This window comes from Garra rufa, chromosome 16 (genome assembly GCF_049309525.1).
Source record: "Garra rufa chromosome 16, GarRuf1.0, whole genome shotgun sequence".
In the NCBI taxonomy this organism is placed as follows: domain Eukaryota; kingdom Metazoa; phylum Chordata; class Actinopteri; order Cypriniformes; family Cyprinidae; genus Garra; species Garra rufa.
In genome coordinates, this window is record NC_133376.1 from 24351202 (window position 1) to 24379073 (window position 27872).

The window sequence follows — 27872 nt, forward strand, 5'->3', positions numbered from 1 at the left end:
ATATATATATATATATATATATATATATATACAGAAAAATAAATAAAAATGCATACCAACCCTCGCAAATTTGCATATACACAAACAGAACTTGCTGAATTGGAATAAAAAAGATTTTCAACAGTTACATTTTATTCATTCATGGACCAAATGGACAAAAACATGACACTTTTTTAAAAGTGTTTAAACACTAATTGCTACAATGATGTGCATCACTCCTTATACAATATATGTTAATATAACATATAATATGTATGTTTAAAAAATAAAAATAAAAATATGCTGTTCTTAATATACTCTTATTCAAAGAATAGTGAAAATTGCTGTCCATGGTCCTGAAATAAGCTCTCAACTGCTGTCCATGGTGCTTAAATAGCCAATTTGCTCGAAAAAATAGAGAGCATAGGCGACAAGAAAGAGACATTTATTTATTTAAATTAAAATAACAAAATGGTGTTCTGTTTATTAAGAAAATAAGTAAATAAATATGCTGTTCTAAATACTCTCTCATTCACAGAATAGTGAAAAATTGCTGTCCATCGTCCTGAAATAAGCTATCAACTGCTGTCCATAGTGCTTATATATGTATCTATATATGTATGTATTAAGCAGACATTAAATTAAGCATAAGTAGACATTTCATTAGCTCAATAAGATAAACAAAATGGTATTCTGTTTATTATGTTATGGGATCTATTTCGAAGACTAAAGGTCCTACCACCTTGAGTCCGAAATTTTTGCATGTGTTTTTGTTTCAGATGTGAAAAATGCAGTGAATTGAACCCGATCAGATTTTATTTTATTTTTTAATGACAGACGAAAGTTTCTGAGTTAGTTCGTAACCATGATTGATGAGAATTTCGAACTTGGTGTGGAAAGACCTTATGGGGTAAAAAGTGGATGGAAAATAAACAAATTAATTCAAATACAATTTACAATTCTATATTCTGTTTGTTACCTTTTCAACATAAAAAAAGGTTTTTCTATTCACTTTTTAATGGTGCACAAGCCTGATGTATAGACATATTCAGATTAGAATGCCTATATGTTTATTCATCTTATGGCAGAGCACAAAGCTGTTTCTGAGCAGTGATTTGTCTTATCTTTTTTTCTTGATGTTTATACGTGTGTCTTGATTGATTGCTGCTCAAAATAAAAATGTGAGGGAGTTGCCATGACTTAAGTGAATGTTTTGATTAATTGTGTTGTTTGCTGTGTACAAACACTGAACAACAGAACAAAGGGAAAGTGATGGTAATACAAACATATTTACAACAATATATGGCACAACTACAAAAACTACATGCGGAAAGCTGTTTTCTAATGTTAAAAGATCATCATTACTTTGAAAGCACTGCATTCTTTTCCTTAGAAACATACAAATATGCTATTCTTAATACTCTCTCATTCACAGAATAGGCTGAAAGCTACTGTCCGTGGTCCTGAAATAATCTCTTAACTGCTGTCCGTGGTGCTTAAATAGCCAAATAGCTCACAGCTTCATTTCCTAACTGCTGTATTATGTGACATAATGCACTTTACACAATGTTGTGTCAGGGTAGGGTGTCAGCTACTTCTGCCTGTTTCTAAAATATATGTGATGGAGGTACATTGGCTCTTAATTAGCATCAGGAAAAAAGGCTCATGTGTCCCTTGCTGCTCTCTCTTCCAAGGCTTGCATGTTCCACGGTGTGATGCAAATGGGCATGAACACACAAACACACGCTGCTCCATTATTCAACCCAAACTCCTCAGAGGCCATCTCTGCTTCCTCAAACATGCATGCAGAAAGCACTGCAGGTAATGCACTCTAATTGTGTGAAGTGAAATGGCTCAAATGCATTGGCGGAGTGAGAGACAACCTGAGAGAGAGTTAATAGATGCCAGAGTGCTGACAGAAGGCGAAAGAGAGAGATTGAAAGGAAAAGGAATACAATGGAGAAAGTGAGAAAGATGAGTAGGGAGGATGCTAGCGAGCTAGACAGATAAATTAAATTATGAAATTCAATTAAGTATCAGGGTTTCCACAAAATATTTTAACTTAAAACAAAAAAATAAACTTTCTTACATAGTGGAGTGACCCACAAAAGATTATTTACATTCAGTACCTTACACTCATCTGCTAACTTATTTTTCTATTTTTCAGACATGAATTTTCATTTGCACCTCTGTGCCACCATAATTAGTACAGCTTTGCTCTAATAACAGTGCAAGAGAGAGAGAGGGAGAGACAGAAAAGTAAACATAGTTCATTTTGAATCTCTTCACTGGAAATGCACACTCAGATTTCCACTTATTTAAATTACTTAGGGTTAAATGTTAAGGACGCAAAAGTGAGGCTAAAGACCTTTATACTGACATGACCACATGTATGCAGATTTGTATTGTGCATTCAGGATTTCCACTCCAGCTGCTACCAAATTTCAAAAGCATTTTCATCATGCTTCCAAACATTCACTGAAAAGGAAATGCAAAAAGCCTGTGACAGGAAAACTCCCTTAAGCATCATTGAAATCATCCAAAGACCACCTGCATGTTCCTCACGCACTTCACATCTCCAACCCCTCCAGTCAAGTGTGCCGAAATCATGACACATTCTTTCACAGACCGCTGGCTTGCCCAGGGATGGAACGTGTTTACACATATCTGTGCATCTAGCTGATTATTTCTAGAGAAGAGTGTCCCCCACATCAGCTGCCTGCTCCCAAAACAACAAAGTCATTCAAGTGAGGGCATATCGTCATCCTGTAGCTATGGGCAGACATAATCCTTATCTTCAGTGTTACTGCTCAATAGTTTCTGATAGCCAGTTTCAGTCTGGTTCTGAAAAACAAAAGTCTCCATCAAAGTGGTTTCTTGGAAACAGTGATTGTGCTTTTGTGCTTGTTAGAAGTATTTTCTATATATGTATATATATTTTTTTGTTTAAATTAATAATGACTCACCCCTACTGTGTTTTTCTGGATGCAGCTAATATGCTTTACAGAAATTGCTAACAACGGGTGGTTGTGATCCAAAAATTGATCGGTTCAGATCATGTAAAGCGAAGGCAAACAAAGCTAATATTAAAATAACTATATATTTTAGTTGTGTATTCAGTGAAACTGTACAGTATTTTGGCACAAATTCACCAGTCACTGGGCAGAAGCAGCCAAATTAGCAAGATGCCAACATACAAACATATTGGATACCCTCATTGTAAATCTATAATGAAATGCATGATATAAACACCCAAATCTGACTTTTTTTTCTCAGAAATGCATCATATAAACTCACAATTCTGACTTTTTTTTTCTCAGAATTGCATGATATAAAACTCACAAATGTTATTTTATGCAAATATCTCACATTCAGACTTTTTTTGCTTGCAATTTTGAGTTTATATCTCACAATTCTGACAATTTTTTTCTCAGAAATTCATGATATAAACTTGCAATTCTGACTTTTTTCTGAGTAATAGCAACATATAAACTTGCAAATGCAATTCTGACTTTATTTATCGCAGTTGTGAGTTTACTTTTCATATTTTACTTTTTTCCTCAGAATTGCGAGATGTAAACTCACGATTGCTAGTTTTAAAGTCAGAATTGCAGAAACAAACGTGCACATCTTACAATTCAGACTTATTTTCTAGTAATTGTGTTTACATCTTGAAGTTCTGACTTTTTTCTTAGAATTGTGTGATATAAACTAACAATTTTTGTCCCTCAGAACTGTGAGATATAAAACTTACAATTGTGAGTTATAAAATCAGAATTGAATCAGGATTTTATGCGAATATCTCACAATTCTGACTTTTTCTCGCAATTGGGAATTTACATCTTGCAATTCTGGCTTTTTTTCTCAGAACTGAATGTTAGAAACTTGCAATCAGACTTTTTTTCTCAGAAATGCATCATATAAACTTGAAATTCATACTTATGATATAAACTTGCAATTTTGAGTTTATGTCTTACAATTTTGACTTTTTTTTTCTCAGAAATTCATGACATAAGCTTGCAATTCTGACTTTTTTCTGAGTTATAAAGTCAGAATTGTGACATATTAACTCGGAAATGTGAGTGCAAATATCTTACAGTTCTGAGTTTATTTTTTGCAGTTGTGAGTTTAAATCTCACAATTTACTTTTTTTCTCAGAACTGCAATTTATAAACTTGCAATGCAGACTTTTTCCCTCAGAATTGCGAGATGTAAACTCACAATTGCAAGTTTTAAAGTCAGAATTCCAAGAAACAAAATCGAAAATGCGAGCTTATGCAAATATCTAACAATTCAGACTTATTTTCTTGTTTGACTTTTTTTTTCTTAGATATGCGGGATATAAACTCACAATTCTGACATTTTTTCTCAAATTTGCATGACATAAACTCGCAATTTTGACTTTTTCCCCCCTCAAAATTGTAAGATGTAAACTCGCAACTGCCAGAAAAACGTCAGAATTGTGAGATAAAAAGTTGCAATTATCTTGTACATTTTTTTTATTCAGTTCCATAAAACATAGAATAAGCATAAAAGCGAGCTTAAAACGAAAAACATGCATGAAATAAAATATAGATAATCAAGCAAAACCAGTAGAGAACCACTGTTATAGTATACTATATGTACTATCTACCTCTCTATTTACAACTGATGTAACATAAGATTAGCAATTTAAGCAACTTAATGCCTTCTCACTAAGTTAAATGTGTTATGAAGCCTTCTACTTGCTCACAATCATTTAAGTGCTTTTTAGAGGTGATGTGTTATGCTCTGTTAAAGAAGAAGGACATTCAGCCCATAGACTCAGCCCTTAACATGCATGAAATAGAATGGCTATAGAAATGGCTATCCAAAGTGACATTTTGCAAGTTATGAAATCAGATCTGTTTGTTCAGACATTGTAGTCAACATCCTGGGTACATACATTAGCTCCTATTGTAATGATGTAAGCGTCAGCACAATTGCAAAAGACTTTCTCACATAACAACCGAGTGTCGCTGTCAGTGAGATCTTGCCACAGTGCAGAGGTACATGAGAATACACAAAAGAGAAATAATAAACAAAAAACTACTGACCTGCATATGAAAAGAAAAGTGAAAATAGACAGTTCCAGACAGTTCCTGTCTGTCTAATCAAATCTTAGTGTTTAATTCACATCAGAATTCTAATTGCATTTGAAATGTGAGAACTCCAAACACTGACAGACATCACTTCACAGCAACTTAAAAATGGGTTCCATGTGGCACTGACGGCTGATAAGATAAAAATAACATTTGGCGGTACAGATGGCTTTGCTGGGGAGAGTTCCAGCAGATTTGTTTGAAGAGACTTTTCATCATCTACGTATACATTGGTAAAGCATGCAAAGTACCACTGAAACAAACTTAATTCCTGTTAACGCCAAGTGTGTTTGCAATATGGATGAGTTAGATCTATAAAAAGACGCAAACTATGCTCACAGTAGGACACAAACAAGAAATGTACACAGTATCCAGTCTTCACACAGTGGCGGCTTATGAGTGTCTGCAGAATAAATGCTATATATTTAATGCAATCTGCCTGTAATCATATACAGTGTGTCTGTAATGTGCTTGGTAATAATACACAGTGTGGAGAAATGTGTAAAAACCACCAAACAGAACATTAACCCTTCTGCTGCTTTCATTTGTGCATACTTTTATTGCATTTGCTACTTTGTAATTCTTATAAAACATTTGAATATGTATTAATACAACAAATAAATGAATCCATGAATGATACGTTAAACATACAGTGCCTTGCAAAAGTATTCATACCCCTTCATTTTTTTCACATTTTGTTTTGTTGCAGCATTATGTTAAACTGCTTTAAATTACTTTTTCCCCACATCAGTCTACATCTCATACGCAATAATGACAAAGCACAAAACAGATTTGTAACAACTTTGCAAATTTATTAGAAATAAAAAACTGAAAAGATCCCGTTGCATAAGTATTCATACCCTTTTCTGGGACACTCGAAAATTTAGCTCAGGAGCATTCATATTGCTTCTAGATGTTACTACACTTCGAGTTAAACTGTGGCAAATTCATTTGAATGAGTATGATTTAGAAAGGCACACACCTCTCAGAAAAGGTCTTACAGCTGAAAATGCATATCAAAGCAAAAACCAAGTCCTGAAGTCAAGATAACTGCCTGTAGAGCTCAGTGACAGACTTGCGTTAAGGCAATGATCTAGGGAAGAGTTCAGAAAAAAATCTGCTGCATTGAAGGTTCACAGAAGCATGTAGCCTCCATTATCCATAATGGAAGACGAATGGAACAACTAGGACTCTAGAAAATGTCTGCCAGCCCCCATCCAAGCTGACAGAGCTTGAGAGGTGAAAAGGTGAGGTAAAGAATGGCAGATAATTGGCAAATGCAGATGTGCAAAGCTTGTCACATCATACCCAAAAAGACTTGAGGCTGTAAAGGTGCTTTAACTATGTACTGAGTTAAGGGTATGAATACTTATGCAATGTACTTATTTCAGTGCTTTATTTTTAATACATTTGTAAAATTTGCAAATCTGTTTTTTTGTTTTGTCATTATTATGGTGTATGGAGTGTAAATTGATGTGGGGAAAAACTAATTTAAAGCAGTTTAACATAATGCTGCAACGAAACAAAATGAAAAAAATGTGAAAAAAATGAAGGGGTATGAATACTTTTGCAAGGCACTGTATACAATGTGTATAATTTCTTTAGGAATAGAGTTTTTTAAGGACAATGTAAGCATTATTACTTAAAAATGCTAAATATATTTTAATGGTTTGCCTTTAATCATAGCTGTACAACATTTGATATCTTTTCAAGACAGCCACAATATTTTGTAAATGCTGTAATTTTTATCAAGAGCCCTCTATGTTTCCTGGACCAGTGTTGTTTTCGTCAACGATGACGATGACGAAATCATTTCGTTGACGCCACTTTTTTCCATGACGAAAACGAGACGATGACGAGATAAAAATGGCTCGTTGATGACTAAAACATGACGAGACGTGTGTGAGTTTTCATTGACGAGACGAGAATAGACGAAAATGTTAGTGGGTGGTCCGTCAGACGTTTAAAATGCATGACATTTCTGCTTATTGTGCATGCCAATTAAAACCGAAAAAAGTATCTGATGCTATGGCAAGCCGTTTTAGCATTAAATACTCTTTGCTATACTAGTATGGCAAGCCGTTTTAGCATTCCATCCTTGTTTGTCTTTTATGTTCTAAAACATTCCTTCATTATTGTAATTATTGGTGAAAATAGTCGATCCGGAAGCTCACATTGTGTTGAACTATAGATCTGCTATTTTCACAACTTATAAGTGACACTACCCAACAGCAAAATACTTACTGACCTACATTAATTTGTTAAAAGACTACTTTTCCCCTTTTTTTGACTAAAACTAGACTAAAACCTTTTTGACTTTTCGTCGACTAAAACTAGACTAAAACCTTCTTGACTTTTCGTCGACTAAAATTGGACTAAAACTATCACATATAGAAGTGACTAAAATTTGACTAAAACTAATAACCATTTTAGTCCAAAAGACTAAGACTAAGACTAAATCTAAGATGGTTGTCAAAAACAACACTGTCCTGGACAATGCTGGCGTTTTCTCACCACGACAAAAAAGGCGTGAAGAGTTGAGTAGACAGACAGTAGAATGAAATAATAAATAAGCGCCAGGACCTTTTGTCGCTTCTCTCCAAAAAGACACATTATCTGTCTGGGTTTGTGTGGATCTGTGAAAAGCTAAGAGGCTTTCCTCCAGCTCTCCCACCCTGTCAGCACAAAGGAAAGACGCTTGCAGAGAATTACAGAAAACGCCAGGGGGATATTTTCACTATGACATGCCACTGACCTCATGGCATCTGATCAGAGCCTGATCCTTGCCCTTTAAGATGCCTCAGAGCATTATGGGTAACCTGACGGACCAGAGTTTGCTGTGGTGGCAGCGCAGTAGGGCAGTGAATATAATATAGCAGGTAAATCCATGTATTCCCCTGTGAAACGAATGCTGGTACAAGGAGTGAAAAATAAAACCCTATTTGATTAGGGTGGCTGAACTACCTGATTAGTGTCTCATTGTAAAAGGGATTATCTCAGCATGAATTTATTATCTATGATGAAATTTACAATAATAACAGTCAATTTGAGAACAAACCAGCATTATGGGATTAAGAGCTTTTAACACAAACACAGTAACACTTGAGTGTTAGTAATGGTCTGCGTCCCTTGGTCAATAAGAGGATAAAAGAACATTTTTGTTTAACACAATGTTCCAGCCCTGAATACATTTACATAGAGCCGGCCAAAATACAGGTGCCGCCACTGACATTATGCAATAAAAGTATAAAGTGAAGGGTTTGAAATTACTCATTTATTACAAAATAAAATAGAGCCACATTGTATAATCTGCATAAACAAATGCAATACAAACAACAAATACCATGGATTTTTAGCATTTACATGTGTAAAATCAGAATAAACATTTAGATTTATTTTTCTCTTTACATTTAAATTATTATTTAGTGCTTATTATTAGTAAGTAATATTCATAGGAGTTTAATAAATTTGAGTTTATATTTCAAAATTCTGACTTTATTTTTCTCAATTCCACGATTATATCTTACAATTCTGATAAGAAAAGGCATTCTCTCTTTTCCCCTCAGCTCAAAATCACGAGTTTATATCCCACACTTCTGGCATTTTTCCCCTCAGAACCGACAAACTCGCGACTGTTGAGTTAAATTGAGTTATAAAGTCTGAAATACAACATATAAACAACATAAAAAAATCTCAATTGTGAGATAAAATATGTAAATGCATTATGACGCAGTCTGCTGCAGCAGGTTTACGCTGCTGTCGCTTTAAGACCGGATGCACAGATCATATATTTTGACACATCTGTATTTCTCCCAGCTGTTCCAAGTACCCCAATAATAAAAAGTAACTAAGTAGTGTAATTAGTTACTTTTTAAGGGAGTAATGCAATATTGTATAGCATTTAAAAGTAACTTTCTCCAACACTAGTCTTGAGTGAGAAAATTGCAAAAGCATTGTTCAATGGACTGACCCAAGAACATGAAGTTTTTATAAATGACGACCACTTGCTGAACGTGACTCGCTGTATTAATCTGCCAGCAATAAATATGCCAAGTCCATATGCCATTGAATTTTAACAGACACCCTAATGTGTAAGGTGGGTTTATTTTGGTAATTGAGAATAAATTGGGGAAAGTCACAGGAGATGAGGTAATGCTTCCATCATGACATAATCGCCTGTGTTCATGCAATACATCCCGCCTCTCGTGCTCAAGAGTATTCCGTGTTCGTGAATCAGTCTCAGTAAACAATACAATGACATTAATGGCAAGACTAATTTAAAACAGTAAGTAAACAACTCACACACTTAGTATAACTACTTTGTTACGTCAAAATAAGACTTAAAATGGTATGAAAACATGATCTGTGGGAGTTTTTAGTGAGTAATCTCTATGATCTCTATAAAAGCTTGGAGACTTATAGAGTTAAGGTAGAATAAGTTGACATGTACTTGCAAAGTTACTTATAGTCAGTAGAATGTCTGTTGGGAGACCATCAGGCAGTCAACTAATACTCTAATGAGAGTTAGTTGACATGTACAGTAGGTGCAATGTTACTTAGCGTCAACAGAATGTTCAAAAGGAACCATGTTATCGAATATATATATAGTTGATATCGCAGCATCCTCTCCAACGGTGTGCCTGGAGGCGTTTCCTTTATTTGTCCTTATCTACCGATGCACAATGGCTTAGATTAGTCTCAGGGTTGACTTTCTCCAATGTCTATCAGCCATCAGCTCCAGGTTTTTCCTATCAATCGTACGAGCCCCGCATGTCAGGACTTGATGTAACATGCTCAGTGAAGCCAAACACAGCTCAGGTGGCAGGCAGGAGATGTTTCTTGTGAGGTGGGGCATGGAAATATTAAGTGTCAGTATGAAATGATAACATAGATTCTGTGGATAATCATCGCCTCGGCGTAATGTATTACAAACATGTGCGTTCTTGTCTCATTGTATCATTTTATGACCCCTTGTGTTTGCGAACATAAGAGAGCCCAAGGCCGATGAGAACAGAGAATGCGATTTGGAGTTGCTGTGAATGCGCATTTGCTTTATTGCGCTTAAATAAATAACCTTTGGCCCAGTGGCATAATTCATCTTCATTTTCTGACGTAAATGAGGAGCGAGATGGTGGTGGGAGAGAAATTCATTTGTGTTTTGCCTTTGAGCAAACGCCTGTGCATTTTTCATCTGATCTCTTATTGAAGTCTAATTGTGTGTGTCTGCGTATGTGTATGTGTGTCCATGAAGTCACATCTGCTTGTCTTTTTCACAAAGACGTTGAGAAAACATGTCACACTAGCGAACAATACACAGGCAAAAAAGAATGTTAGAAGAATTTCTTACTGTCATGAAGTCCAATATAGTTTGAGTCTTGAGCTAACACAGGGAATAAATGTCATATCAAAACAGACCTGCATGCTCTTTTTGCCAGCTTGTCATAGACTTCATAACACAGCAGAAGCGTGTTTTAGATCTGTGTAATATAAATTAGTGTTGCAAAATCTGCTGCATTGAAGGTTCACAGAAGCATTATCCATAATGGAAGACAAATGGAACAACTAGGACTCTAGAAAATGTCTGCCAGCCCCCATCCAAGCTGACAGAGCTTGAGAGTTGAAAAGGTGAGGCAAAGAATGGCAGATAATTGGCAAATGCAGATGTGCAAAGCTTGTCACATCATACCCAAAAAGACTTGAGGCTGTAAAGGTGCTTCAACTATGTACTGAGTTAAGGGTATGAATACTTATGCAATGTACTTATTTCAGTGTTTTATTTTTAATACATTTGCACAAATGTTAAAAAACTATTTTTTGCTGTGCCATTATGGAGTAGGGAGTGTAGATTGATGTGGGAAAAAAGTAATTTAAAGTAGTTTAACATAAGGCAGCAACATAACAAAATGTAAAAAAAAAGGAAGGGGTATGAATAATTTTGCAAGGCACTGTATGTAATGGATTACAATTAACCAAAAATTCTGTTAGTATGACTATATTTGCACAACTATCAATACTTTGTTGACCAATTACCAAGCAATGCTTAATTGTGTTTGCTTGTGGTGTAAAAATGTTGCATTAGCAATGAAAGAAAAACACGTCAAAAGTCAGGTCAAAGTGTCCTGGTTCCAAATTTTTTTAGCAGTTTTACTGGTAGTCCACTGTATGAGGAATGTTTGGGCATAAATATGTCAAAGTTTACTTTATTTTGCTATCCTTGCTGCATGAATGAACTATAGTGTCCTGTACCTACCTGTAAAAAAATATAAAAAATTATATCTGGTGTCTGAATAAGAGTTGGTTTGACTGTAAATACTTAAAAACGATCCTTACTGAATGTGAATTTATAATAATACCAAGTAAATAATAATACCAAGAATTAAGAAAATAGTGTCTATTTTAGTTCATTTTAAATTTAATTTAATAAGACAAAGCATGATAATTTGAGGAAGTGCTCCCTCATACTCGTACTCCTTATCTTGTATCTTTGTTTTTTTAGGCTGGATAGAAGCAGCTATCAAAATTTCTTTAAAAAAAAAAAAGTAATAGGACAGTCCAGCATATGTATTTCACCTGAAGTCCCCACAGGCCATATCAGCCTTAGTTCCTACAGACATAATGGGGTGACTTACCACATAAAAACAGAACAGTTTGTCATGGTCAGCCCAGAGGCAGGAGAAGAGGCAATGTCCATGGCCTACAAGGGAAACAGAAGAAAAAAAATGGATTAAGAACAACATGCTGAGTTGAGCTATATCTGAATTCACTTCATTAGCACTAGAAAGTCAAAAATGACATTGTTAGCGATCTTGTCATTTCTCAGAGGTGAAGTCAAAGATGGTGTGTAAAGCTTGGTGAGCTGTGCTTCACTCATTAGATGACACAGACAATGATGTGAAATGCTTTCAGTATAAAACCAAAAAGCAAGATCTATGGAGAGCAAAGTACAAATACCTTTTGCACAAGCTTAGGAAGGAAGAAAAACAAATGTTCCATGTGTTTACTTGGAATTGCTAAAACTAAACAATAGAATTTAATCTTAGTCACTGGATTTCAACCAGTTTGCCAAAGGTAAACTAACTTTAAGATGTTGTCATAAAAAGTTTTTGGAATAAACTAGTAAAATCTTTAGTGAAGTCATGAACGCATTTTTCTTTTTCCCGTCCAATAATGATCTGAAATGAACAAAATGTACTCAAGCAGCACACTGTTGCTATGGTTACCTTCTCAGGTGAACGATTTTCTGTTTGTGAGCATCTATTTACCATTGGTAGAAACATCTTTAGGTGAAATCATAGAATAGTCCAGAAAGAACATGCCGCCATGTTCCATTCAGAGCAAAAAAAAATTGAACCATTTATCTATTCAAATATTCATAACATCAATAGCAACTGCAGGTCATGAATTTCAAGTGTAGGTTTATGTATTTTGTAAAGTCTCGGTAATAATGTCTGAAATCTATTTGCTAACTACTGGCTAATATTTTCCAGTCAGCTAATATTTTAGTTCACAACCCATTTCACATAAAACAAACTAAAAAATAGTATATCCACACAGCTGCTTATGCCCTAGTTTTACATTGTCAACACTGCTATGTTCTTCAGGCATTTATCAGAAATGAAATCCCCGTCTCTCATTAAAGGTAAACCGTTTTAAGCATCTGACAGATCCAGCCTTTTAAGTTACTTTCTAATGATAGCAGATGGCAGCCTTGTTCTTAATATGCATTTCCTAGACATAAGCATGTCTCTTCAATCTCATTGTTATATGTGAAATACACCAATAAAGTAAGCTGCCGGTAAGACTGAAAAAAAAAAGAGTATTCTCTCTATAAAAAGGATGTATGATGATGGCAGAGCTACTTAAACAGATTGAAGTGATGCTTTGTGACGCCTCGCATTTTATTCAGGAGGATTCTATTTGACACTGAGAACAGTTTTTAGCTTTGAGTCTTTCAAAGACTGAGGCTGGCAGTGAGTGGCTGCAATATAGGAAATTGGGTATTAGAACACATGGAATTGGTGAGTAGGTTCCTCTGTGTGTTAAAAAAAGGAAGAGGGCAAAGAAAGTTGAAGGACAGTGAGAAGGAAAAGCTGATGTTTGTGAGCGCATGATCAGTGATGAGACTGGGTTGCACAATATTTTAGTACAAAAAAGTACTGCAGCACTACAGATTTGAAACGAATGTGCAACTGATAAAAAAGTGCACTTTATATATAAAAAAAATCATGCATAACTGTGTTTTTATCTTTTTCTGTTACATCAATAGTCTATTAATTGGTGATAAGTGTCTTGATAAGTGAGTCATTTACCCATTTATTCAACTGAATCATTTAAAAACACTGATTCATTCACTGAATGATTCAATGACTCACTTTTACAGGACAGATTTTAATTGAATTAAAACTAAAGCAATTCATTGAAACATGAATTTGAAGTTCAGGGTAGATTTAACTTATTTTGTCTTCTGGGAAACATGTATGTATCTTCTGTAGCCTCTGAAGGGCAGTACTAAATGAAAAAATTTGATATTTAGGCAAAATAAGAAAAATCTCCATTCTGTTCAAAGGTTTTCACCCCCAGCTCTTAATGCATCATTTTTCCTTCTGGAGCATCAGTGAGCATTTAAACCTATGAGTCCCTCAGTTGTCCTCAGTGTCAAAAGATGGATCTTGAAGTCATACAGTCATTGTTGGAAAGGGTTCAAATACACAAAAATACTGGAAAACCAAATAATTTGTGGAACCTGAAGAACAGCAGTCAGTTTAACTCTTCAGGACAAACAAGGGACTCAAAAACAACTATGACTAAAAAAACAAAAACAAACTGTGGATCATTCAGGTAAAACAGAGTATTAAGAATCAAGGGGATGTTAACTTTTGAACGGGGCCATTTTTATTTTAATAAATTCAACTATTATTTTCTCTTGTGGACTATATGTAGACATCTTTTATGTGAAATATGTTATTCAGGTCAGTATTAAACAATACCATGCATTTTGTATGATCCCTCTTATTTTGGTAAAATAATTAATTAATATTTTGCAGATTCTGAAGGGGGGGGGGGGGGGGGGGGTTGTAAACTTTTGACCTAAACTGTATTTGGAAATACAACTTGCCAATATGCTTCATGATGGTATTTTGTTCAGTTTTATACACCATTAAATAGATAAAAAGTTAGCAATTCTATGACCATGCATCCCACACATTTTCAGTAGTTTATTTACAGTACCATCTGTTCGGTATCACGATATCAATAGCGACGTGTTATAGTGGTTACTGTACCAAAGCCGAAAACTCTGGTACCGAGCCAGCCTTAAATTACCCTAATGAACTGTATCTGTGTTTGTATGTAGCTTTTCTGCAATCAGTTAACATGAGCAAAAAGTTTGCCATTATGTAACATTAGTTGCCACGTCCTCCTTTCATTTCCACAACCTGTACTGAGTTGCAAGTCATTAATGGCTTTACTTGATTCTTCTCCTTCACCTCCTCATCTGTCCTTTCCTTATTTTCTTTCTCTTTTCCTCCCACACACACATACAGAGCCCACAAGAAACCACTACATCTTACTTAAAATAGGTTAGCTGTGCTCAAGGAAATAAAATCTGACTCACCCCTTCTCTATACTTTCATACAACCTTGTTAGAAACTCAAATTATCACTAGCATGCCTGAACTGTGTGTATGTTTAGGGGTCTTTGACTATTCATCACATTGCTGGACTTGCTAGAAACAGAAAAAATGAGCTGCTGTGCAAGTCCTAGTATGTATTTACAGGGATTCATCCACATTTGTCTGCTAGGTATATGTTGCATGTGTACATAGGGTCATGGACTTAAACCAGGCTTTTTCAAAAGCATATCAATGAACTGGGAATTTTCTCCAGTGTGCTGGAAGCCCATAGACTACAGATGAAGCTTTCAAGTTTATGTGTGCTTTTGCTACTCTCCTCTAGACCCTCTCTTGAACTTCTACCAGCACATACACCCTGAAACCTAACTAAACTTGACTGGACGGGACTGAACTCTTTTGTTTTGCAAATTTTATGTGCTCTTCAATTACACTCTCTCAGCTTCTCTTTGCTTCGATCCGTGTGAATCTAGGCACCAGAGTTCACCAGGTCACTGTGCAGTCATTCTTTATTACTTTTATACAGATACTTTCATATAAACAGTTGAAGTCAAAAGTTTATACACACCTTGCAGAATCTGCATGTTATTTTTTATTCAGTACTGACCTGAATAAGATATTTCACATAAAAGACGTTTGCATATACTGTAGTCCACAAGAGTCGGGAGGGAAAACCTTTTGAATTTGAAGATCAGGGTAAATCTTCTGGGAACCATGTAAGTATCCTCTGTAGCTTCTGAAGGGCAGTACTAAAATATGATATTTAGGCAAAATAAGAAAAAAAATAATTTTGTTCAAAAGTTTTCACCCCTGGCTCTTAATACATCGTGTTTCCTTCTATTTTTTTTCCAAGATATACTTTTATACACATTCAGCCTTTTTAATAGTTACAAAAAAGTAACTTGAGTTGAATAAAAAATTTAATAATACATTTTTTATTTGCTTATTAATAAATGTTCACCTTTTGATTATTGCTGATGCCTCTAGTAATTATGTGTCTGATTTTTAATTCACAACCTATTAAGGATTATTTTAAGCCAGCCATATAGTCATTTTTATACAATAGTTTAAATAAAACTACCCAAAAAGTTGGGATAAACATTTAAACCAACCACTGGGTCAAAACAAACCCAATCGCTAGGTTTGCCAATATTTTACCCAGTGCTGGGTTGTATTTACCCCAGCATTTTGTAGAGTGTGTTTATTTATTAATAATCCTAAATCAGAATAAAAAAGTTTCCACAAGTTAAATGTGGTCTGTGCACCAAATCAGCATATTATAATTATTTCTGAAGCATCATGGGATACTGAAGACTGATGTAATGGCTGCTGAAAATTCAGCTTTATCATCACAAAAATAAATTACATTTTAAAATATATTTAAAAAGAAAACTTTCTATGGTCTGTTCATTTTTTTAATATGCAAAAATTAAGTAGGTTACTATCTATGTGTAATTTGAAAATGTCCCTTTACCAAGCTATTAAAGCCTTACAAAGCCTAGAGGAAACTTGAAGCTAAAATTTGCCTCTCACTGCCAGAGATAGTCATGTTTCACAGTCTCCCTCTGAAGCCAGACTTCACGTCTCCAAAACAGAATTATGTATCCCCGGGGTCCAAAAATAAACCTGATGCTCTGTTTGGCTTTTGTCACCTTGCTCACATCCCTTTCGTTGCTAATCAGAAAAAGTCAATACTCTATCAAGCTTTGCCTGAGAAATCTGAGATGGACACAGTGGCAGCGCTCCTGCACGCTCTTCACCTCCGGTCTCAGGAGCTATAAAGCAGAATGATTTATGATATTTATTCTCATAAAAGTCCCGCACGCTGTCTAGAAGCCTCGGATCAGCTCGCTAGAGAACGCTGCTGACGGTGAAGCGGCAGTAAGTAAACACGAGGCACCGCGAGGCGACAGCTAGCATTAGCATTGAGCGCTACCAAGCGCCATCGATCAGTTCCGGAGACGCAAATCAGCATGCAAATTTCCAGTTAAACCTCGGGAGCAGTCGACATCAAAGCAGCACTCAAATGCACCGTGCGCGCCAGGCTGCTGATGAAGATAACGCGTGATTGAACGTCATTGGCTTAGGCTGGAAAACAACAGGAGCCATCAACTCAGCATTAATACCGATCCACTTCAGCTTGCATTCTTTTCCCAGTTGTGGTTCAGTGAGCACCTGAACCTGCTGTGGTTTCAAATACAGAACACTGCCAATCAAAAGAGGAGCTTTGGCAGAACAACATTTTAATACATCACGCTCATCTCCGATGACATCTGCGCAGGTCTCAGATGTGATGTAGATTACTGTACTGCTTGCAGTTAAAAGACTCCTATAAGTGATAACGGAGAGGACGGTTGTTTATAGTCGCATTAGCACTCTGGAACTGATTCTCAAATCAGCAAATGTATCCACAACAGCTATCAACTGAAAACAGAAAAGCTTTCTTTTCTGCTAAGACCCGGACAACATCCATTTCAAATACAGAGCGGCGAAACCAAACAGTTATTATACTGCAAAAACCTGCTTTTAATTCTGTTCTCAACATTGTCCAGAATCAAATAATTAATTGCAATTAATAGCTATTTTATTAATAATCAACATAAACACCTCTCAGCAATCCTTATTTTAATACAATCTATTTAAATTACGTTTAGTCATCTTGCAGTCCCCTTAGATGTTTGCTGAGGTCCCCTTGTTGATTTGCATAATTATTTTAGTGACTCAGGTGCTAAAGCAACAGCATGAGCAAATAAACAATACTATCAGCGGACATAATTCATGCTCAGTGAATTCCCTCCTCAATGTTTGCTGGAATAATTTCAGAATAAACCTTTAAACCAGAGGCCTCAATTCACACGTTGAGAGGGGAACTTTAATTGAGTTGTCTGCTAGTTCCTAATAAACCATCTTGTGTGCTTTAGTAAACAGTGTCATATTTTCCCAGCGGATGTAGCTGACACATATTAGCTCATGTGAAATATAGGCCACTGAATGCAAATCACCACCGACTTTCCCACCACTTAAAAATACCTAATCTACTTTTTGCTTTCTCCCCCTCTTTGTGTAGATGAGAACACTACATAAAGCTCAAGCAGTAAGCAACATGTTGTTCAAAGCAATACACAGTACTTTTACAGCCTGACTTTGTACAATGTAAAAATTAATAAATAACAGTCTAAATGAGCTTGGCACTCAAATCTGAACAGTGTTCAGAAAGGAAATGATGTGTACTACGGAAACCCCTAAAGGAATAAATACAAGATGGGAGGAGAAATACATTTCAATGTATTCAGTTTCTTTCTTTTTCGGATGCGTGGCCATATTGGCGATACTTGGTTGTAAACAACAGCATGGATTGCATGGTTATTGTACTACTGAACACGTTGTCCTGCTAATTCAGTGGTTCTCAACAGGGGGGGCCCAGAGAGATTGGAAGGGGGGCGCAAATTGTTTTCGAGAAAAAACAGACAAGGCATTATTTGGATACTGGGTGTATTTTTTATTTTTTTTTTGCTTTTTACTTTTCATGTAGAACAGATATTCTAAACCGGTGGGCCTCCAGGGTGCCGCGAGATAGCTTAAAATTCATTTAAATATTATCCTAAAATTGTTTATTTTCATTATTAATGTTTTAAATGAAAATGATCAAAGCACGGTCTCTCTCGTGTTCTGTGATTGATTGCTTTGGACTCGGCAGCAAGTTTCATCTCACTGTTAAATACAGACAGAACGGCAGCTCAAAACTTTCACCCGCTGCACGAAACTTCATTTTAGAGACCTGCAAGGAACATATTATTTAGTCCCACTCCCGCAAGTTTCTGTCCCGCAGAAATACATGTTATTTCGTCCCGCTCCTGCAGAAATATATGTTATTTCGTCCCACTCCCGTCCGCGACATTCACGTTTTGTCCCACTTTCTCCCGCAAAAGTAACCTATACCCCCCCAGGGAGTGCAGGTCATTACTTCATCTCTTGGCTGCATGAAACAAACCGTCGCACTAATGTAGAGGTAAAGCCGATCAGAGTTATAGTAACGAACTTGCGCGTGCCTAATGTATGGCACTCTTGTATATCGGAGTCGTACATGGCACGCAAAAGTCCGCTATTGATTCACAAACTATGCTTTCGGGGCTCTGATCCATAGATCCACATTTTTGAGTGAAATTTCAAATTATTTGTATAGTTGTCAAAATGAATGTCCTGTGAGTGTTTTATAAAAGATGTTCACCCATAGAGGAGGATCTTGTGAGGATCAGTGGTGTTTATGCACATATGAGCACCAGCATAAACAGACTTAAAATGTATTAGCTGTATTTTTCATTTGTATGTTTATTTTATAATGGATACAAACAGTAGATATTCAGTCAGTCCAGTTTAAATGGCAGGTTAAGAAAAAGTAATCTGAAGTTGTAAAAAATGTCTGAATTAAAGATTTCAGGAGCTTTATATGTATGTGTGTGTGTGTGTTAAAAAGTTAGAACTGAGCAGAGGGTTTTCTTTTAAATTCAAAAGTATAGCTTTAATTTAAAGTTAGTTTGAATTTTGATTTTCTTTTATAACATGCAGTAGAAGAATAAAAAGGCAAAACAAATGTTTTGGTTAATAAAAGAGGTTTAAAAATAAACATCTTTAGAGGAAATGTCAGGTATGGGGGGCCTTGCAAAATTGACCGGAGCATGAGGGGGGGCCCGGCCTAAAAAAGGTTGAGAACCCCTGTGCTAATTTATGCTGTCTAAACCATGGAAAAACGTGTGGAAGGTGCTGATTCATATAGAGAAGGACTTAGTAAGCAGGAAAGGGCACAATATTTTGACAAACTAAAGTTAATATGTGATAAAGATATGTACTAGCAGTATTAATTAAGATATTAGCCTAATATTTCACCTACCTGACCAGTAGTACAGGCCAAAACATGACAATAATGGACTAATTTCAGCAGCAATAATCAGGAAAATATACGAGTTTCGTTCAGTTAATAGAGTTCATGGTTTAAGTTCAGTGCTGCCAATATGGCCGATTGATGGCGGCCATAGATGCAGGGCATTGAAATTGCTTTTGAATGCGCGCTTGCTTTATACTTTCACTTTCGAGATTCATGACCAAACTACTCTATGTGGAGGCTAATATAAAGTGGCAGTACTTACAACACATTTTACAACATTACCCATTTGTCTGTGGTGCTCTGGATTTGCAAACATTCGCCATGGTCCTATCAGTTGTCTTTTATTACAGTTTTATGTGGTAAGTGAAATTTTATGTACCGTACTGTACTCTGTAGAACGAGTTTTTGTTTTCCCTGCCTTTGCGAATACGGATTCACTATCACCCCTAGAAGGCAGTTTAGAAAAGGACATGTTTCATAGTGTTTTTGAGACCATTAAAGTTCACCCCAAAATTGTCATGACTCTGGGCTGCGGGTTTTCCCTCCTCCTCCGGAGGTCGCTGTTTCCCTTCCTCCCGCACTTTCACTCCCTTGATTGTGTACACCTGTCTCGTTACTCACATCCACAGCTGTTCACAATCACCACAGTCTTTATAATCTCCACTCTCCCACCACTCTGGTGAGTCTGCATTGTATCCTGTCTTCTGTGTGGTTTGTTTTCGGTCTTTTATTGTATCCTGAAGTTTATGTTCTTGCCTTGCTCGTGTTTTGTTGTGCCGTGTTGGCCTTTTGTTTGTTTGTGTTTTGTTTGTTTATATTATTAAATCTCTCCTTCCCTGCATTTTGGACCCTGACCTCATCTCTATCGTGACAAAAATTAAATGATTGTCATCATTCACTCCAAAACTGTGAGACTCACTTTCTTCTATGGAACACAAACGGTGAATTTTAGAAAGAGGCTACACCAAATAACACCACAAAAAGTATCATCAAATTGGTCAAAGTCTTCTGAAACCACAGCTTTGTAGAGACTGAAATAAAAAGAGCTATTGTTTGAAAAAAAAAGAGTCATTTTTGTGAACAAATTAGTGATGGGAAAATGAAGCTTTCCGAAGCACTGAGGCTTTCCCCTCAACTGTATCGTAAAAAGGTTCGTTACTCGAAGCTTTTCAACATGTTGCACACTAATGACATCTTGTGGACAAAGGTGGGAAAAGTTGCTTTCGCCTCCCAGATCTTAAAGCGATTTTGGACAGTTTCATTAAACACATCTATTTGTGCTATGTCAGAAAAACAGTAATTTTACTCGAATTGATTTGTAAATAAACGTTTTAATAAAAATTATACAAGTATAAGCATGGTTCATGTAGGCATATGTTCACAGTAAATTAAGAATAATTTTGACTAATATTAGTGTTAATTAGAAGAGCTTGTGAAGCAAGGATAACTACAAAATGAATATGCACAAAACTACACATGTACATATTTATTCGTATTATGATTTATTCTTAACAAAAAGTGAATGACACTTGATACCTGCACAAGGGGTTCGCGTTCTTTGAATCAGAATATGAAGCAGTCACGTGGTTGTGTGCGAAAACGAAGCTTCGGACGTCACAGGTCACGTGGTTATGGACAAAACGAATCAAGCTCCGGTACAGTGCTTCACTGTGAGATGTTTCGTTTTTTTTTATACAAGCTTCGGTGTCAAACGTCACATCACTAGAACAAATGATTCTTTTGGGGCAGATCTTTTCAATGAATCATTTGATCTATAGTAGTCAACATTTGAAGTGGATCAAAAAAGTTAATCAAAGTTGTCCTAAGACAAGAACGGGTATTGTTTTGGTTTTAAGACAACGTTGATAAAAGGTTTTGATCCACTTAAAATGTTAACTACCGTAGTTCACAAAACCAACTGTACTGATCAAATGAACAGTCACAATGGATACAAGGCCAAGTGGAGATTTACATTTGAACATTTTACAGTCAAAAACTAAAAAAAAGCTATCATATGACTTGTATATGCGCTGCATGGATTATTTCTAATACTTTTATGGTGTTATTACATTCATTTTGAAAGCTGCATTGTGCATTCATTGTAGCTGCATAGAAGAAGACAGATCAGCACATTATTCACAGAGAAACTCATATGAGTTTGGAAGAAAATGAGTGCAAGATCAGGATGATTACATAAGATTGTTAAAACATTTGGAAAGTTGCTAATCAACTAAACAGAGAATTTGAAACCTGTATTATAAGCTGCCTTTGTTTCATGAAAAAAAGCCTGAAGATTTAACTGTAACAAAAGAAGACTAAGTAGCTCTGGTGGAATCAGTGATGTTCCATAATTCATACCAGCAAACATCATTAGTAATTTATGGTGAGGCAACGTTGTGGATGTAGCTGTTAGCAAGAAGAATGCACTAGCTCATTGGTCATATTTGCACATATTTCACAGTTTGGCAGGGAAAAATGCAACAGAATTGAAAACTTTCAAACCTTTGAATGTTTAACTGACAAGAAAGTGTTTGTAAAAATACTTCTTAACTAGAGATTTACAAAAACAGATTAATTTAAATGGAAAATATGTTTTTATTTTTCTGTACATAATAATTCTGGTAAGCAACATCTCTAGTTTTAAAGGAGTCATGCTTTTTTCCTGCACACATTTTTTTTTTTTGTGTGCAAACAAGAGTGTCAATTACGTAAAATCACAGCACTCTTAACGTGTTACCATCTGCTTAGGTGTGCCACTATTAAAAGCGCACTCCATTCCAGAGTAACACAATGTCATTCAAATCAATCTTTATCAGTTCTGTGTCAGCATCAGAGTTGCTGTGTGTTAGACTTTGGTGTCAAACCTCTAATTTAATGTGATATTATCACACTAAACCTGTAAAGGGATTGAAAACCTGTGTAAGAGCCCATTCTGCTTTCCTCTGTAGAGGAGGAAAAGAGAAACCGCGATCAACTGTCGGAAAAATAATAACGCTGATAATAATAGCATTGACGCAATTAAAGTGGGTATGATTGAGACGGGCTGGGGGAGGAGACTCCAATTCAGACGGGACTCATCGGCTTTTCACTTTACATGCTAATGCAGCAAGCGCTAGACCGGCAACGGAAACCATTTGTATTTTTTTTTGCAATTAAAATGATTCTCCCAATTCTCTTTCAATCCTGCCTGGTCTTTTATACACTTCTCTCTCTTTCCTTTCTGGCAGTGTTTGAGAGTCTGGGGTGGCACTCAAAGAGAGCGAAATCTCCAGACAAATGAACAGAAACATTGTCATCAAGCAAAAAAGAGAGCAGAAATTAATGTATGCCAGATGCTTTCATCCAAGTCCAATCAGCACTTTTCTAAAACAGAAGTTTGGAAAGGTACATGGCAGTTTCCTTTGTAGAATAAAGTACAGTCGTTCTAATTAAGTACATCCTCACTTATGAAGGAATATGACAACATAAAACTAATGCATAATTCTCTTCATCTAGCTATGTCTTTCTTACTTTGTATTCTCTTCAAAAGCAGTCTTTCCCAGCGGAGTGGAATAAGTGAGCGCTCAAGTGTGGAAGCAGATTTCAGATTCCTCCAATACCGCTTTATCACAAGTATAACACATCAGCTCGCAACGCAATTCACATCAGCAAGAATATGGCAGAATGTTAAATACAGTGTTAATAGACTATTAGCACTCAAAAAACTCCAAATGAAACAAAGTTAGAATTTAATGAAATATTAATAGAAAGTCCACAATTTAGATACATTTATAAATAATATAAAAAAGATCAAGATAGTAAAAACAGTAATTTTGTGAAATATTATATTGTTTCCTGTTATGGCAAAGCTAGTCTCAGCCTCAGACGTCACGCCCACGAAACGTTGGATAAACGTCTGATGCATATGGTACGCTTAACTGGAAACACTTCAGGAATGTCGAAGTCGTCATCTGATTAGTTGAATTTGACCAGATTTCCGGAAGACGCGAGTGTCGCGTTTATTTTCGGTCCGCCGGGAAACAGAGCGCAGACTGATTTACTCTGCATTTTGCTAAAAATGTGCTTATGCAGACGACATTGTTGTTATACACATATGCGAAGTTCGCAAACAAATTATTGACTTGTTCTCCCTCTTCTTCGTTATCTTTCAATGCTGGTTATTTCAATGACTGACTTGTTGCACTCCAGTCTGTTGTTGTGGGGGCATTTCCACGCACAGAAACGTGATGCTGAACGAAACGAACTGTGATTGGTTGTTTGACATGTCGATCAAACGGTCTTATGGGCGGGACTTGGCCAATGAAAGCTGCAATGAGTTCCAGACCTTCAACCATCAGTCTGAAGGTCTGGCTACGCGAGACTATGGCAAAGCTGACATTTCAGCAGTCATTCCTAATATGCGGTTGAAGTGAAAAGTTTACATACACCTTGCAGAATCTGCAACCAAAATAAGAGGGATCATTGAAAATGCATGCTATTTTTTATTTAATACTGACCTGAATAAGATATTTCACATAAAAGACATTTACATATAGTGTGTAAGTTTACATGAAGTTTACATACCCATGATTCTTAATACTGTGTTGTTACCTGAATAATCCAAAGCTGTTTTTTTTCCTATGTTTGTCCAGAACAGTTAAACTGCCTGCTGTTCTTCAGAAAAATCCTTCAGGTCACACAATTTTTGTTGTTGTCATTTTTGTGTATTAGAACCCTTTTCAACAATGACTGCATGATTTTGAGATCCATCTTTTCATACAGAGGACAACTGAGGGACTCATATGCAACTATTACAGAAAGTTCAAATGCTCATTGATGCTCCAAAACGTTGCATTTAGAACCAGGGGTGTAAACTTTTGAACAGAATGATGTGTACATTTTTCTTATTTTGCTTAAATATCATATATATTTTTTATTTATTACTGCCCTTCAGAAGCTACAGAAGACACATGTTTCCCAGAAGACAAAATAAGTTAAATTTACCCTAATCTTCAAATTCAAAAAGTTTTCACTCCCCGCCTCTTAATGCATTGTGTTTTCTTCTGGAGCATCAGTGTGCGTTTAACCCTTCTGTAATAGTTGCATATAAGTCTCCCAGTAGTCCGTTCTTCCAAAATCATAGTTTTGTAGACTAATATAAAGAGAGTCATTGTTAAAAAAGTAAAAAAGTGATGACAGTTTTGACAGAATATTTATTTTGAGTCAGATCCTTTTAATGAAACATTCACTGATGCATAGAAAGTTATTTTTGTAACTTTTGAATGTTCCATTCAATTAATTCCAGCTGAATTAAACTATTAATAAAAACTGAAGAAATTACAAAATTTAAAACCCAGATTTAAAAATATATTAAATAAAAAAAGTAGTGATTACAGTGGCAAGTGAAAATCATCGTTGCTTCATTTCACTCACATACTCTGCAAATGAGTTGCTGTCTAACTAAAGCTTGACAGGCAAAATTGTAATGAGATACGCAATATACTGTCACTGGTGAGTGCTAATAAGAAAATATGACTGCGTTCTATCAATTCTCCTGTTGTGCTCTGGATGTTTGCTGGATCACTGCTGAACTTAGTCATTGAGATCATTTTTGTGATGACCGAAGTGTCACTAATGATGTGCAAACACACAAACAGTAGATGATGAAAAATGCTAGGGACACTCTTGTCATAACACACTGTTCAAGCTTCAGTGTGTCATGGAACTAAATAAAAGACAATGAACACCTCATAAGTGAAACTGAAAAGTAACAGAAGCATTTTCCCAAGACCTTGGAAAACACTACAGCCAGTTTTCAGATTCACTCACAATCTCCAATTGTACAATAACCATAAAAAGTGTGGGGCAAAGAGATTAATATGCTAATATCTTATGCAAATTAGTCTTTGAAACACTTGTGTGCTCCAAAATTTAACACATAACCTAAACATATTAATCACATTTTATTATAATATAACACAGACAACCTTAGGGATCCTGCACTTTGACAATAAATGTCTATTATTCTTCCATTACTTTTTTAGTTGTGTGTAAAGACTACATTATTTCATCTAGATCACAGTCATAAAAATATATTTCTAGCTGACAAAATACTTCAGAAGTGAGTGTGACCATGAAAAACAAAAACTTTCCAAAACTTCAGAATCTATTATTCATTACCAATAAATCACATTTTTAAATTCTCTATTATTTCCAGGTTTCAGAATTGTGAGGAACCTGAGGAACTTGACATATTACTTCTAAAATAAAGTTTATTATTATTGTATTAGCCATTTTAAACTGGTCTAGCAAAAACCAGCAAATAAGACCAGGTTTACAAGGCCATGCTTTTAAAAATAAAGGCTCCAAAGGGGTGTTTTTTTTTTTTTTTTTTTTTTTTGTGATGCCATAGAAGAACGATTTTTTATTCCCCAAAGAACCTTAAAAGAACCATTTTGTAGAACATTAAAAAAAAAAAAAACTAAAGAACCTTTTCTGCATTTGAAAGGTTCTATAGATGTTCAAGGTTCTTTATGGAACCATCAATGCCAATAAAGAACCTTTATATTTAAGAGTGCAGAAGAGCAGACAACCATTATAGACTGGTTTAAGCCATTTGTTTAGCATTCTTAACTGCACAATCAAGACAAAACCAACTAGAGTCAACCCAACTATTCAATTAGCACCAGACTAATAATTACAAATAAGTATTTGTAAAGGCAAGAGATTAGCCGCTACACAATGAACAAAAGTCCATTGCAAACACTCATTAAAGCTCAGTATTTTCGCTGATGATTCGCCTGCAGCAGCACGATAAGAATTTCATTTCTGCGCTTCCGAAGGACCAACGCACGTCATGTGTGTCTGTGAGCGCAGTCGTCACAGACATAATCTGTCAAGCAGAGGACGAAGCTGTGTCTCGATATGGCATCGCAAGATATGGGGTTTTAAACAGGCAATAAATCACTGCAACAGTAACAAAATACAAGAAACAAACTCATGAATCATCCTGAAGACCCTGCGCTGATCTTTTTCAAGCACAGACACCACATGTTAGCAAATCGCTAGTCCATATTTACACACAGCCGGCCTATACGTGGTATGCATTCATCTACCATGCCGCGAGTATCTGGAGATCTGAAACAATTTCTAATTCCTCATTTTTCTTTTTTCTTATAATACATGTTTGATGTTGTCAAGCCAATGATTAATTTATCTAGCTAAGAATATCCAATCCTCTGTCTTTACTTTGCCCGTGTTTGCGTGAGTTTGATGAGGCGTTTTTTTTACCGGATAAGCAATAATGAATTATTAAAGAAGCTGAGGTCTTTTTTTTTTTTTTTTCTGTGAAGGAAGTGGAGCCAGAAAGGAAGCTTATGGGCTGTTTCCTGGAATGAAATGCACCCACAGCAACCAGACAATCTGCTTGCATAAGCACATTAATGTACAGTCACTGTCAACACCATTGGATTTGCACTGCTTTTGTTTTTTGATTTGTGCAATAAAATCGACTTTCCTAACAGGTACACACAAATGCATATACCCGCCCACGTTCTGCGAACGCTAAGTGCTTTTACTGTAGTCTCAGATAGCTCATTTGGACAAATTATAGCTTCAAGTTTCACATTTTCTGTTCATCACCTTTTTTTTTTGCACGGTTTCAATTACTTTGGTTAACTGCTTCTGCTCCCGTACTTCAGTTTGTCCTCTGGAAACCACAGGCTAGAAATGTGATACATGAAAATTACGTTAGCGTTAACGCAGAGTGTCGAGAGCAACGATCCTCTCTATTCAGTGTGACAGATACACATTTACAGTTTTTCCTCAATTGATTTTGCACTTTTCTTCAATTGAAGGTCAGTAAACTTTTCCAATCTAAGATTCTTTTTAAAATGGTTAAAGAAATAGCTCATCATTTACTGACCTGTATCACTTTCTTTCTTCTGTGAAACACAACAATGTTTTTATTCATATAACCAAAATGTTTATATATTGACAAAAACACTTTCAAAGTATCTTTTGTGTTCTGCAGAAGAAAGTCAAAAGTTTGGGGCCAGGATTTTTTTTTTTTATATATAGAAATAATTACTTTTATTTTGAAAGAATGCATTACAATGATCAAAAGCGACAGTAAAGACGAAAAAAAAAACTGTTTTCATGAAATGTTTCTTGCGTAGCAAATCGGCATATTTGAATAATTTTGACTGCTAAAAATTCATGAATAAATTAAATAAATTATATTAACACAATACATTTATTTAAAATAAGATTTTTTTTTAGTGTA

At 35.7% G+C, this 27872-nt stretch overlaps 1 protein-coding gene across 1 annotated transcript in view; it reads right to left on the reverse strand.

Annotated features, from left to right (window-relative positions):
• The window catches only part of lingo2 (leucine rich repeat and Ig domain containing 2), a 310446-nt gene that overhangs the window by 237933 nt on the left and 44641 nt on the right, over nucleotides 1–27872 (reverse strand). The window contains exon 2 of the mRNA XM_073820548.1: nucleotides 11729–11793. The gene's annotated coding sequence lies outside the window, so the exon portion shown is untranslated. The remainder of the gene's footprint in view (nucleotides 1–11728; nucleotides 11794–27872) is intronic.